Genomic DNA, 14,310 nt, shown 5'->3' on the forward strand with positions numbered 1-14,310 from the left:
ACATAATGGTTAAAAGTGAGTCAGTTTTTTACTCTCATGATCATAGGGCTGACTGGGTGCTGCACTATCACTGCCCAGCATAAGGACAGCATCTTGTACCACATATAAACAAATCCAGGAAAAGAGCAAAATTCAGAATTTGAAGTATTGTCTCTATTGAATGCATATTACTTTTGTACCATTGAAAAATAAAAAAATCCTAATTTGGGGACTGTTTCAAGTTTAGATACCTTCCCACCACATCCACTCCCCAGTTCTGTTTGCACGTAAAAGACCCCCTCCAGACCCCAGATAACTGGGCCAAAGGGATACCATCCAAAGGGGGCACTTTTGTCATTGTGGCAGCACTGTCCCCACATGCTGCAGCACATTCAGCATTCCTAGCCATCCCAGAGTTTGCTTCAGGGTCCCCTGGGGAGGACCCTGAGACATTATGTTTGCAGAATTAAAGCTATCTCCATAATATTGTTTTTTTTTTTTTTTTTTTTTTTTTGCTTATTTCACTCATGGAATGTGTGCTTGTGGGTTCTTGTAATTAATTAATTTATTAATTAATTAATTAATTTATAAGTAGGATTTCATTTTTTTAGAGGCTTTATTTATTTAAGAGAGAGAGAGGGCAGCCCCAGTGGCCCAGCAGTTTAGCACCTGCCTTTGGCCCAGGGCCTGATCCTGGAGACCCGGGATCCAGTCCCACATCAGGCTCCCTGCATGGAGCCTGCTTCTCCCTCTGCCTGTGTCTCTGCCTCTCTCTCTCTCTGTGTCTCTCATGAATAAATAAAAAAATCTTAAAGAAAGAAAGAAATAAGCTTTCTCTTTAAAAAAAAAAAAAAAAGAGAGAGAGAGAGAGAGAGCATGAATGGTGGGGAGAAGCAGAGGGAGGGGGAGGCATAGACTCCCTGTCCAGCAGGCACCCAATGCCAAGCTCTATCCTGGGACCCTAAGCCGAAAGCAGATGCTTAACTGACAGCCACCCAGGTGCCCCTATTTTTATTAATCCATTTTTTTAAAGTAATCTCTATACTCAATATGGGGCTTGAACTCATGAGCCCAAGATCAAGAGTTCCATGCTCTACCAACTGAGCCAGCCGGGTGCCCACACCAGGTTCTTATATTTTAAAATTATCTGTTTGGGGACACCTGGGTGGCTCAGTGATTGTGTCTGCCACTCAGAGAAATAAAATTCTCGGGATCCCTGGGTGGCGCAGCGGTTTGGCGCCTGCCTTTGGCCCAGGGCGTGATCCTGGAGACCCGGGATCGAGTCCCACATCGGGCTCCCAGTGCATGGAGCCTGCTTCTCCCTCTGCCTGTGTCTCTGCCTCTCTCTCTCTCTCTCTGTGACTATCATAAATAAATAAAAATTAAAAAAATAAAAAAATAAAATTCTCTGCTTTTAGTTCTAATATAGTAAATATCAGTAGTTGTAGTCCACATAAATAAAAGCTCTTTGGCGTCCTCAATACTTTTAAGAAAAGGATCCTGAGATGAGAAACTTCCAGAACACCTGCCCACAACAAACCTTTACCAAGTCACTGTGACAGTCACCAAAGGATCCTACAAATTTCCAAATGTTGCCCAGCCAATGCCCTGGGTGTGAATCACAACCATCAGCAGCAGAGAATCAACTGCAGTCTCTGTCCTTTTTCTCTTACTTCTGTAAAAGGATGTTGAATTGGATTTTTCCAGGACTGCCAAATTGCTACTAACTCCCAAAGCTGGAGCCCCCAAAGTGGCTAACTACCCCATAGCTTAAGTTCAAGGTCTCCACAATTGGAACCAGCCACTTGCCCAAAGAATTCACTGAAAGGTCACAAGGCTGACCAACTTCCAGCAACCCCCACTTCCCACTAAAAAAGATGAAGCAGAGAAAGGAAGTGCCAGCCTGTTTGGAAGGAAAGGAAAGGAAAACAGTTCCCTACAGTTAACAAGATCTTTCTCTCTTTTGTGGACTCTGAATCAGGTTTCAGCAGAAATTTTTTGGGTTGTTTTTCCCTCAAATATTTGTTATGAAAAAGTTTAGGGGCGCCTGGGTGGCTCAGTCAGTTAAGCTGCTGACTCTTGGTTTTGGCTCAGGTCATGATCTCAGGGTCATGGGATCAAGCCCTGCTTCAGGCTCCGTGCTCGGTAAGAAGTCTGCTGGAGATTCTCTTTCTCTCTCCCTCTGCCCCTGCTCCTCTTTCTAAAATAAATACATATGTTTTTTAAAAACTTAGGGGATCCCTGGGTGGCACAGCGGTTTGGCGCCTGCCTTTGGCCCAGGGCGCGATCCTGGAGACCCGGGATCGAATTCCACGTCGGGCTCCCGGTGCATGGAGCCTGCTTCCCTCTCTGCCTGTGTCTCTGCCTCTCTCTCTCTCTCTCTCTCTCTCTCTCTCTGTGACTATCATAAATAAATTTAAAAAAATTTTTTAAATTTAAATCTATGGAAAAGTTGAGAGAACACAAACTCCCTCATATCCTCTACCTAGAGTCAGCAGTTACTAACAATGCATGCTATTTGTTTCCTCTCTCTCTCAATAAATACCCACACATGCTCACATGATCTTTGCTGAACCATCCTGAGTCTTGGCTCCTAAAACTTTATGTATTTTTTTTTCAGATATTCTCTAAGAATAAGGGTATTTGCTCACAGAATGAGAATACCATTATCACACCTAAAAGCCTGAGCAATCATTCCATACAAAGATGTAGTATCCCAGCTTCCGTTTTAAAATGAATGAAAATGAGGGATCCCTGGGTGGCTCAGGGGTTTAGCACCTGTCTTTGGCCCAGGGCATGATCCTGGAGTCTCAGGATGGAGTCCCACGTCAGGCTCCCTGAATGGAGCCTGCTTCTCCCTCTGCCTGTGTCTCTGCCTCTCTCTCTCTCTGTGTGTGTGTCTCTCATGAATAAATAAATAAAATCTTTTTAAAAAAGTAATAAAATAAATAAAAATGAAATAAAACCGACTGATAAAGACAAACACCATATGATTTCACTCATGTGGAATATAAAAAGCAAAACGAAAAAACAAAAAGTAGAAACAAAAAATAGACTGATGGGGAAAAACAGAGGGGAGGAGGGTGGAGGAATGGGCAAATGGGTGAAGGGGAGTGGGAGATACAGACTTCCAGTTAGGGAGTGAAAAAGTCACAGGAGATTAAAGGTATAGCATAGGGGATATAGCCAATGATACTGTAATAGCATTGTATGGTGACAGATGGTAGCTACACTTGTGGTCAGCATAGTACAACATATACAGATGCTGAATCACTGTGTTGTGTACCTGAAATTAATGGAACATTATGTGTCAACCATACTCAAGAAAAAATGTAATAAAAAAATGAATGAGGGACTCCTGGGTGGCTCAGCGGTTGATCATCTGCCTTCAGCTCAGGTCGTGATCTTAGAGTTCTGGGATCGAGTCCCACATCAGGCTCCCTGAGGGGGGCCTGCTTCTCCCTCTGCCTGTGTTTCTCATGAATAAATAAATAAAATCTTATTAAAAAAAAGTCTACAGCCTTTATCCAAAAGGGAAGAAAGAAATTAACATAGAGTTCAGATGGGGATAGTAGCTAAATAACAAAAGGAAACTGTCATGTTTTGATTCCAAGGAATTCAAACTTCTCAATAGGGATGCCTGTGTGGCTCAGTGGTTGAGTGTCTGCCTTTGGCTCAGGTCGTGATTCTGGGGTCCTGGAATCAAGTTCCGCATTGGGTTCCCCACAGGGTGTTTGCTTCTGTCTCTACCTCTCTCTGTATCTCTCATGAATAAATAAAACCTCAGAAAAGAAAAAAAGAAACTTCTCAGTAAACTATCTCCATTCAGAATTGGGAAGTGGAGGCCATGACCTCGGTGGATGGTACTGGGCAATGGTTGTACACAAGTGGGTTTTAAGTTTGTACCAAGATAGCCAAACTGCAATGTCCAGAGATGGCTGTAACAAGGTTTCCCATCACGCAATTTTCCGAGAGCCCCAACAGGCCTCTCGTTGAGAAGTGAGGCTTGTGTGCTCTCTTTGGAAGCTGCTTCTGATTCTTTTGTGAAACACTCACGGTCGATGGCCTGAGCTGCTGGGTCAGACAGAAATCCAACTGCCCTGAGGCCACTGCCATGTGAGGAAGCCCAACCCAGTGCAGGTGGAGAGACCAAGTGGAGCAGCCCTGAAACAACACGGGAGAGAGAACTGCGCACCGGGCCCCCAGCTGCTTCTCTGTCCCAGCTTCAGCCACCAACTGACTGCAACCACATGAGATCCCAAGCCAGAACTGCCCAGCTGGATCCTTCCCCAAACTCTGACCACAGACATGGTGAGAGATAATAGGCTATTGTTTTAAGCCACTATGTTTTGGAGTGATTTGTTACCCAGCAATAGTAACTAGAAAGGGTGGAGTGCAGAAAATAAGCAGCTTGCGGAGAATTGCAGCCTCCAGGGCTGGGGATGATCATATAATGACAGCAACAGCAGATAACGCGAAAGTGCTCTGTGTCTGAGCACCATTTTAAGTGCTTGGCATTGACCAGCTAATTTAACCTGCACAGCAACCCTAGGAGGAGAGCGTCATAATTACCCCGGTTTTACAGACGGGAAATGTGGCAGGGAAGACAACGGGAATTGGCTAAAAAAAAAAAACAACGGAATTTGAACCCAGGCCGTAGCCGCAGCAGCCGGCGTTGACCACTCACCTTGCCAATGAGGAGCACGCGACGTGGCTCAGCCAATCTGGGCAGTCGGCTCCCTGCCTCTCCCAGGCCACGGTGATTGGCTCGGAGGTGGGCATGTGACTAGACCTGGCGGGGCCACGTGGCCTGGGCCAGCCAATCAGCGTCGGCCTCGTTCCTGGGGCGGGGAACTCTGAGCCAGAGGCGTGCTCCTTTACCTTCGGATTTACCCCGTGACCGGAAGGCTGGTGGCCGCCATCTTGGGAGCTGCTGCATTCGAAAGATGCCCATCCTGCAGCGGGCAGGGAAGGAATAGGGCGGTTGGTGACGTTGCTGACCTGGCGTTATCAACTTCAGCTGTAGCCCGCCGAGGGGGGATTTTCCAGTTACAAATCTCCCCTTCTAGCATGAGCCATTTGAGGCAGCTTTTCTGTGATGCGCATGAGACTAATGAGAATGTTTGACCAGCAGCACTCTGGGCTCCGAGCCTGCCGTGTGGTGCATTGCTGTGCCCGACAGTGACATTTTTCTTGCTGCTTCGTGGGGGAGGCCTGGGAAGTCCTGCGGGGGACACCAGGGCAGTTGGAGTGGTCACGGTGAGGGGCATTGGCGGGCCTTGAGGCCGCGTGGTTCACCAACCAAAACATATTTTAGGGACGCCCGGGTGGCTCCGTGGTCGAGCATCTGCCTTCGGCTCAGGTCGCGATCCCGGGGCCCTGGGATCGAGTCCCGCGTCGGGCTCCCTGCGAGGAGCCTGCTTCCCCCTCTGCCCGTGTCTCTGCCCCTCTCTGTATGTCTCTCATGAACATACATCTTTTTAAAAATATCATAACAAATAACCTAATATCTCAACAATGTTCATAGCACAATAGTCCAGGCTGAATGTTCGCTTTACTTGCTGACTGATGCAACCTCCTTTCGACACAAGCTAGTGTGAATGGATTTCTGTTTCCTGCAAGTGGGGGAAAAAAAAAAAAAGACATCCTTTCATGAACCTGAGTCATGACTCAAACCTTTAGGAAATAACAAATAGCAGTGAGATCTCACTTTAACCGAATGAGGTCATTTCAGCTTCGGGTCAGGCGGAAACTACGGAGATTTTGACTGAGCTGCCAGGGTCCGCACCCTTTGGCCCAGGAGTCCCGCTTCTGGGACGTCCGAGGATGTGGATCGGGGCATTATTTATAATGGGAGGAAATTGGAAACAGCTTCAATGTCTGGCAACGCTGCCTCGTTGAGTAAACATCGTGCAAACATTAGAAATTGTGTTTACACAAAGATGTTTTAACAGGGGAACAGCTTACGTTTTAAGAAGGGAAAAAGTAGGACTGTATAAACAATTTGCTCACACAGTTATGTAAAATACAGACACACACACATTTTCTTAAAGCCTGCATAAAATAGAAAAGACTCAATGGAAATACATCAAAATATTAACTACAGTAGTGACGTGCGATTTGCAGGCAAAGCATCTTTGTCTTTCTAGTTTTCTGTATTTTCCAAATTGTGCTTAACAGACAACAAGCGTTTTGCTTTGTTTTGTTTTAAAGCAATGTTAACTACTATTAGTATTTTTCAAGATTTTAGTTTTAAGTAATCTGTACACCCGACATGGGGCTCAAATTCACAATCCCAAGATCAAGAGTTGCACTCTCCCCTGAGCCAGCTGAGTGTCTGGAAACTCTTTTATTTTCAAAAATTGTAACTGAGATCATGAACATTTCCAGATACAAAAACAAAAAACGGAGAGACAGTAAAGCCACACGGGCCCATCACCCAGCTTCAAGAATCATCAATGTTCTGGCCATTTCATCCTCTTTCCCCTCCCTATTGTTTCAATACTTAAAAAAAAAAAAAAATACAAGTGACAGACATCACTTATTTAGGACAAAGAGCATCTGAAAGAGGGGGATATATTGGGCAGCCTGGGTGGCTCAGCATTTTAGAGCCACCTTCAGCCCAGGGCCTGATCCCATCGATCTGGGATCGAGTCCCCCATCGGGCTCCCTGCATGGAGCCTGCTTCTCCCTCTGCCTGTGTCTCCACCTCTCTCTGTGTGTCTCTATGGATAAATAAATAAAAATCTTTAAAAATTAAAAAAATAAATAAAAAATAAAAGGGGGGATATATTTCTTTACATAACTACAATGCCTAATCACATCTAACGAAATTAACACATTTCTTTCTCTTTTTTTTTTAGGTTTATTTGTTTGTTGTAATCTCTACTCCCAAAGTGGGGCTCAGTCAAAGGACCCCATGATCAAGGGTCACATGATCTACCGACTGAGCCAGACACACTTGTTCTCAGTTTTTTAACATTCTTATTTACGGTGAAAGTCAAGTGTGTGTGTGTGTGTGTGTGTGTGTGTGTGTGTGTGTGTGTGTAGGTATGTGTACAGTTCTATGAGTTTTGACAAATCCAGAGTCATGGTAATGACCATCAGAAGCAGGATTCATGGCAGTTTAATCACTCCCAAAATGCCCTTGGGCTTTGTAGTCAAATATGTTTGGTTTTTATGTTTCTGTACATATTTTCATTCCCTAATGGGAGAGAAAGCAATCATCAGAGGTGATTTAAGGCCTGAGCTTATTTAAGATTACCAAGCACTGGGTTAGGTAGGAGACTTGGGCTCCAGGTACACTCTCTCCAGCTTGGGGCCTTCCTCTCTCTGAGCCTCAGTTTCCCATGTGTAAAGTGGAGGCTATGAAGATCCAGTGAATTAGGAAGGTGCTCAGGAAGCTCTCAGTGATATGGGGGGGGGGGCCTGACCTGCCTTTCCTTATTTTTTTATTTAAAAAAATTAATTAATTAATCAATTAATTAATCAATTAATTAATTTAATTATTTATAATGATTTATTTATCATGAGAGACACAGAAGAGAGGCAGAGACATAGGCAAGAGGGAGCAGCCAGGCTCCCTGCCAGGGAATCCATCGCGAGTCCATCCCTGGAGCCTGCTTCTCCTCTGCCTGTGTCTCTGCTCTCTCTCTCTCTCTCTGTGTCTCTCATGAATAAATAAAAAAATCTTAAAGAAAGAAAGAAATAAGCTTTCTCTTTAAAAAAAAAAAAAAAGAGAGAGAGAGAGAGAGAGAGAGAGCATGAACTGGTGGGGAGAAGCAGAGGGAGGGGGAGGCATAGACTCCCTGTCCAGCAGGCACCCAATGCCAAGCTCTATCCTGGGGACCCTAAGCCGAAAGCAGATGCTTAACTGACAGCCACCAGGTGCCCTATTTTTATTAATCCATTTTTTTAAAGTAATCTCTATACTCAATATGGGGCTTGAACTCATGAGCCCAAGATCAAGAGTTCCATGCTCTACCAACTGTGCAGCAGGTGCGTGCCACACAGGTTCCTTATATTTTAAAATTATCTGTTTGGGGACACCTGGGGTGGTCAGTGATTGTGTCTGCCACTCAGAGAAATAAAATTCTCGGGATCCGGGGTGGCGCAGCGGTTTGGCGCCTGCCTTTGGCCCAGGGCGTGATCCTGGAGGACCCGGGATCGAGTCCCACATCGGGCTCCCAGTGCATGGAGCCTGCTTCTCCCTCTGCCTGTGTCTCTGCCTCTCTCTCTCTCTCTCTGTGACTATCATAAATAAATAAAATTAAAAAATAAAAAAATAAAATTCTCTGCTTTTAGTTTAATATAGTAAATATCAGTAGTTGTAGTCCCCACCATAAATAAAAGCTCTTTGGCGTCCTCAATACTTTTAAGAAAGGATCCTGAGATGAGAAACTTCCAGAACACCTGCCACAACAAACCTTTACCAAGTCACTGTGACAGTCACCAAAGGATCTACAAATTTCCAAATGTTGCCCAGCCAATGCCCTGGGTGTGAATCACAACCATCAGCAGCAGCGAATCAACTGCAGTCTCTGTCCTTTTTCTCTTACTTCTGTAAAAGGATGTTGAATTGGAATTTTCCAGGACTGCCAATTGCTACTAACTCCCAAAGCTGGCAGCCCCCCAAGTGGTAACTACCCCATAGCTTAAGTTCAAGGTCTCCACAATTGGAACCGCCACTTGCCCAAAGAATTCACTGAAAGGTCACAAGGACTGACCAATTCCAGCAACCCCCACTTCCCACTAAAAAGATGAAGCAGAGAAAGAAGTGCCAGCCTGTTTGGAAGGAAAGGAAAGGAAAACAGTTCCCCTACAGTTAACAAGATCTTTCTCTCTTTTGTGGACTCTGAATCAGGTTCAGCAGAAAATTTTTTGGGTTGTTTTTCCCTCAATATTTGTTATGAAAAAGTTTAGGGGCGCCTGGGTGGCTCAGTCAGTTAAGCTGCCTGACTCTTGGTTTTGGCTCAGGTCATATGATCTCAGGGTCATGGATCAAGCCCTGCTTCAGGCTCCGTGCTCCGGTAAGAAGTCTGCTGGAGATTCTCTTTCTCTCTCCCTCTGCCCCTGCTCCTCCTTTCTAAACTAAATACATATGTTTTTTAAAAACTTAGGGGATCCTGGGTGGCACAGCGGTTTGGCGCCTGCCTTTGGCCCAGGGCGCGATCCTGGAGACCGGGATCCAGTCCCACATCAGGCTCCCTGCATGGAGCCTGCTTCCCTCTCTGCCTGTGTCTCTGCCTCTCTCTCTCTCTCTCTCTCTCTCTCTCTCTCTCTCTCTCTGTGACTATCATAAATAAATAAAAATCTTTAAAAATTAAAAAAATAAATAAAAAAATAAAAGGGGGATATATTTCTTTACATAACTACAATGCCTAATCACATCTAACGAAATTAACACATTTCTTTCTCTTTTTTTTTTAGGTTTATTTGTTTGTTGTAATCTCTACTCCCAAAGTGGGGCTCAGTCAAAGGACCCCATGATCAAGGGTCACATGATCTACCGACTGAGCCAGACACACTTGTTCTCAGTTTTTTAACATTCTTATTTACGGTGAAAGTCAAGTGTGTGTGTGTGTGTAGGTATGTGTACAGTTCTATGAGTTTTGACAAATCCAGAGTCATGGTAATGACCATCAGAAGCAGGATTCATGGCAGTTTAATCACTCCCAAAATGCCCTTGGGCTTTGTAGTCAAATATGTTTGGTTTTTTATGTTTCTGTACATATTTTCATTCCCTAATGGGAGAGAAAGCAATCATCAGAGGTGATTTAAGGCCTGAGCTTATTTAAGATTACCAAGCACTGGTTAGGTAGGAGACTTGGGCTCCAGGTACACTCTCTCCAGCTTGGGGGCCTTCCTCTCTCTGAGCCTCAGTTTCCCATGTGTAAAGTGGAGGCTATGAAGATCCAGTGAATTAGGAAGGTGCTCAGGAAGCTCTCAGTGATATGGGGGGGGGGCCTGACCTGCCTTTCCTTATTTTTTTTATTTAAAAAAATTAATTAATTAATCAATTAATTAATCAATTAATTAATCAATTAATTAATCAATTAATTAATCAATTAATTAATCAATTAATTAATCAATTAATTAATCAATTAATTAATCAATTAATTAATCAATTAATTAATCAATTAATTAATCAATTAATTAATCAATTAATTAATCAATTAATTAATCAATTAATTAATCAATTAATTAATCAATTAATTAATCAATTAATTAATCAATTAATTAATCAATTAATTAATCAATTAATTAATCAATTAATTAATCAATTAATTAATCAATTAATTAATCAATTAATTAATCAATTAATTAATCAATTAATTAATCAATTAATTAATCAATTAATTAATCAATTAATTAATCAATTAATTAATCAATTAATTAATCAATTAATTAATCAATTAATTAATCAATTAATTAATCAATTAATTAATCAATTAATTAATCAATTAATTAATCAATTAATTAATCAATTAATTAATCAATTAATTAATCAATTAATTAATCAATTAATTAATCAATTAATTAATCAATTAATTAATCAATTAATTAATCAATTAATTAATCAATTAATTAATCAATTAATTAATCAATTAATTAATCAATTAATTAATCAATTAATTAATCAATTAATTAATCAATTAATTAATCAATTAATTAATCAATTAATTAATTTATTATAAGTAGGATTTCTTTTTTTTAGAGGCTTTATTTATTTAAGAGAGAGAGAGGGCAGCCCAGTGGCCCAGCAGTTTAGCACCTGCCTTTGGCCCAGGGCGCGATCCTGGAGACCCGGGATCCAGTCCCACATCAGGCTCCCTGAGGGGGGCCTGCTTCTCCCTCTGCCTGTGTCTCTGCCTCTCTCTCTCTCTCTCTGTGTGTGTGTCTCTCATGAATAAATAAAAAAATCTTAAAGAAAGAAAGAAATAAGCTTTCTCTTTAAAAAAAAAAAAAAGACATCCTTTCATGAACCTGAGTCATGACTCAAACCTTTAGGAAATAACAAATAGCAGTGAGATCTCACTCTTTAACCGAATGAGGTCATTTCAGCTTCGGGTCAGGCGGAAACTACGGAGATTTTGACTGAGCTGCCAGGGTCCGCACCCTTTGGCCCAGGAGTCCCGCTTCTGGGACGTCCGAGGATGTGGATCGGGGCATTATTTATAATGGGAGGAAATTGGAAACAGCTTTCAATGTCTGGCAACGCTGCCTCGTTGAGTAAACATCGTGCAAACATTAGAAATTGTGTTTACACAAAGATGTTTTAACAGGGGAACAGCATACGTTTTAAGAAGGGAAAAAGTAGGACTGTATAAACAATTTGCTCACACAGTTATGTTAAAATACAGACACACACACATTTTCTTAAAGCCTGCATAAAATAGAAAAGACTCAATGGAAATACATCAAAATATTAACTACAGTAGTGACGTGCGATTTGCAGGCAAAGCATCTTGTCTTTCTAGTTTTCTGTATTTTCCAAATTGTGCTTAACAGACAACAAGCGTTTTGCTTTGTTTTGTTTTAAAGCAATGTCGTGAAATACTATTAGTATTTTTCAAGATTTTAGTTTTAAGTAATCTGTACACCGAATGGGGCTCAAATTCACAATGGGCGGGCCTGAGGCCGCGTGGTTCACCAACCAAACATATTTTAGGGCCGCCCGGTGGCTCCGTGGTCGAGCATCAGCCTTCGGGCTCAGGTCGCGATCCCGGCCCTGGGATCGAGTCCGCGTCGGGCTCCCTGCGGCGAGCTGCTTCCCCCCTCTGCCCGTGTCTCTGCCCCCTCTCTGTCTGTCTCGCATGAAACATACATCTTTTTAAAAATCTCAAACAAATAACCCAATATCTCACCAATGTTCCAAGCCCCCATCGACCGTGAATGTTCAGCTTTACTGCTGACTGATGCAAACTCCTTTCGACACAGCTAGTGTGACTGGATTCTGTTACCTGCAAGTGGTGGGGAAAAGGAAAAAAAAAAAAAGACATCCTTTCATGAACCTGAGTCATGACTCAAACCTTTAGGAAATAACAAATAGCAGTGAGATCTCACTTTAACCGAATGAGGTCATTTCAGCTTCGGGTCAGGCGGAAACTACGGAGATTTTGACTGAGCTGCCAGGGTCCGCACCCTTTGGCCCAGGAGTCCCGCTTCTGGGACGTCCGAGGATGTGGATCGGGGCATTATTTATAATGGGAGGAAATTGGAAACAGCTTCAATGTCTGGCAACGCTGCCTCGTTGAGTAAACATCGTGCAAACATTAGAAATTGTGTTTACACAAAGATGTTTTAACAGGGGAACAGCTTACGTTTTAAGAAGGGAAAAAGTAGGACTGTATAAACAATTTGCTCACACAGTTATGTAAAATACAGACACACACACATTTTCTTAAAGCCTGCATAAAATAGAAAAGACTCAATGGAAATACATCAAAATATTAACTACAGTAGTGACGTGCGATTTGCAGGCAAAGCATCTTTGTCTTTCTAGTTTTCTGTATTTTCCAAATTGTGCTTAACAGACAACAAGCGTTTTGTTTTGTTTTGTTTTAAAGCAATGTTAACTACTATTAGTATTTTTCAAGATTTTAGTTTTAAGTAATCTGTACACCCGACATGGGGCTCAAATTCACAATCCCAAGATCAAGAGTTGCACTATCCCCTGAGCCAGCTGAGTGTCTGGAAACTCTTTTATTTTCAAAAATTGTAACTGAGATCATGAACATTTCCAGATACAAAAACAAAAAACGGAGAGACAGTAAAGCCACACGGGCCCATCACCCAGCTTCAAGAATCATCAATGTTCTGGCCATTTCATCCTCTTTCCCCTCCCTATTGTTTCAATACTTAAAAAAAAAATACAAGTGACAGACATCACTTATTTAGGACAAAGAGCATCTGAAAGAGGGGGATATATTGGGCAGCCCGGGTGGCTCAGCATTTTAGAGCCACCTTCAGCCCAGGGCCTGATCCCATCGATCTGGGATCGAGTCCCCCATCGGGCTCCCTGCATGGAGCCTGCTTCTCCCTCTGCCTGTGTCTCCACCTCTCTCTGTGTGTCTCTATGGATAAATAAATAAAAATCTTTAAAAATTAAAAAAATAAATAAAAAATAAAAGGGGGATATATTTCTTTACATAACTACAATGCCTAATCACATCTAACGAAATTAACACATTTCTTTCTCTTTTTTTTTTAGGTTTATTTGTTTGTTGTAATCTCTACTCCCAAAGTGGGGCTCAGTCAAAGGACCCCATGATCAAGGGTCACATGATCTACCGACTGAGCCAGACACACTTGTTCTCAGTTTTTTAACATTCTTATTTACGGTGAAAGTCAAGTGTGTGTGTGTGTGTGTGTGTGTGTGTGTGTGTGTGTGTAGGTATGTGTACAGTTCTATGAGTTTTGACAAATCCAGAGTCATGGTAATGACCATCAGAAGCAGGATTCATGGCAGTTTAATCACTCCCAAAATGCCCTTGGGCTTTGTAGTCAAATATGTTTGGTTTTTATGTTTCTGTACATATTTTCATTCCCTAATGGGAGAGAAAGCAATCATCAGAGGTGATTTAAGGCCTGAGCTTATTTAAGATTACCAAGCACTGGGTTAGGTAGGAGACTTGGGCTCCAGGTACACTCTCTCCAGCTTGGGGCCTTCCTCTCTCTGAGCCTCAGTTTCCCATGTGTAAAGTGGAGGCTATGAAGATCCAGTGAATTAGGAAGGTGCTCAGGAAGCTCTCAGTGATATGGGGGGGGGGCCTGACCTGCCTTTCCTTATTTTTTTTATTTAAAAAAATTAATTAATTAATCAATTAATTAATCAATTAATTAATTTATTTATTTATAATGATTTATTTATTCATGAGAGACACAGAGAGAGGCAGAGACATAGGCAGAGGGAGAAGCAGGCTCCCTGCAGGGAATCCAATGCGAGTCCATCCCAGGACGCTGGGATCATGACCTGAGCTGAATTCAGACGCTCAACCACTGAGCCATCCAGGTCCCCCTCCTTTATTTACAGCACCCTAGACTAACTCACCTGATCCAGGCACTGCGCCTGCGCAGAGCACCCAGCACTCTTGGGCTCCTCCCACCTCTCTCCCCAAAGCCATCCAGACACTATGTTCTGTGGTTTCTACCTTCAGTGAAACTCCCAGCAGGCAGAGACCCCAGGGGCTGGCCCACCTGGGTCCCTGCCTGGCCTCTAGGCTTCCTTTGTTTCACCTGGAACCCACTTCCCCTCCCTCCCTTCTTAAATCACACCATACCCTTCCGTGTCCAACGGGATATCACAGAGGCCTGCCAAGTGCCCTCATG

This window comes from Vulpes lagopus, chromosome 2 (assembly GCF_018345385.1).
Source record: "Vulpes lagopus strain Blue_001 chromosome 2, ASM1834538v1, whole genome shotgun sequence".
NCBI lineage: Eukaryota > Metazoa > Chordata > Mammalia > Carnivora > Canidae > Vulpes > Vulpes lagopus.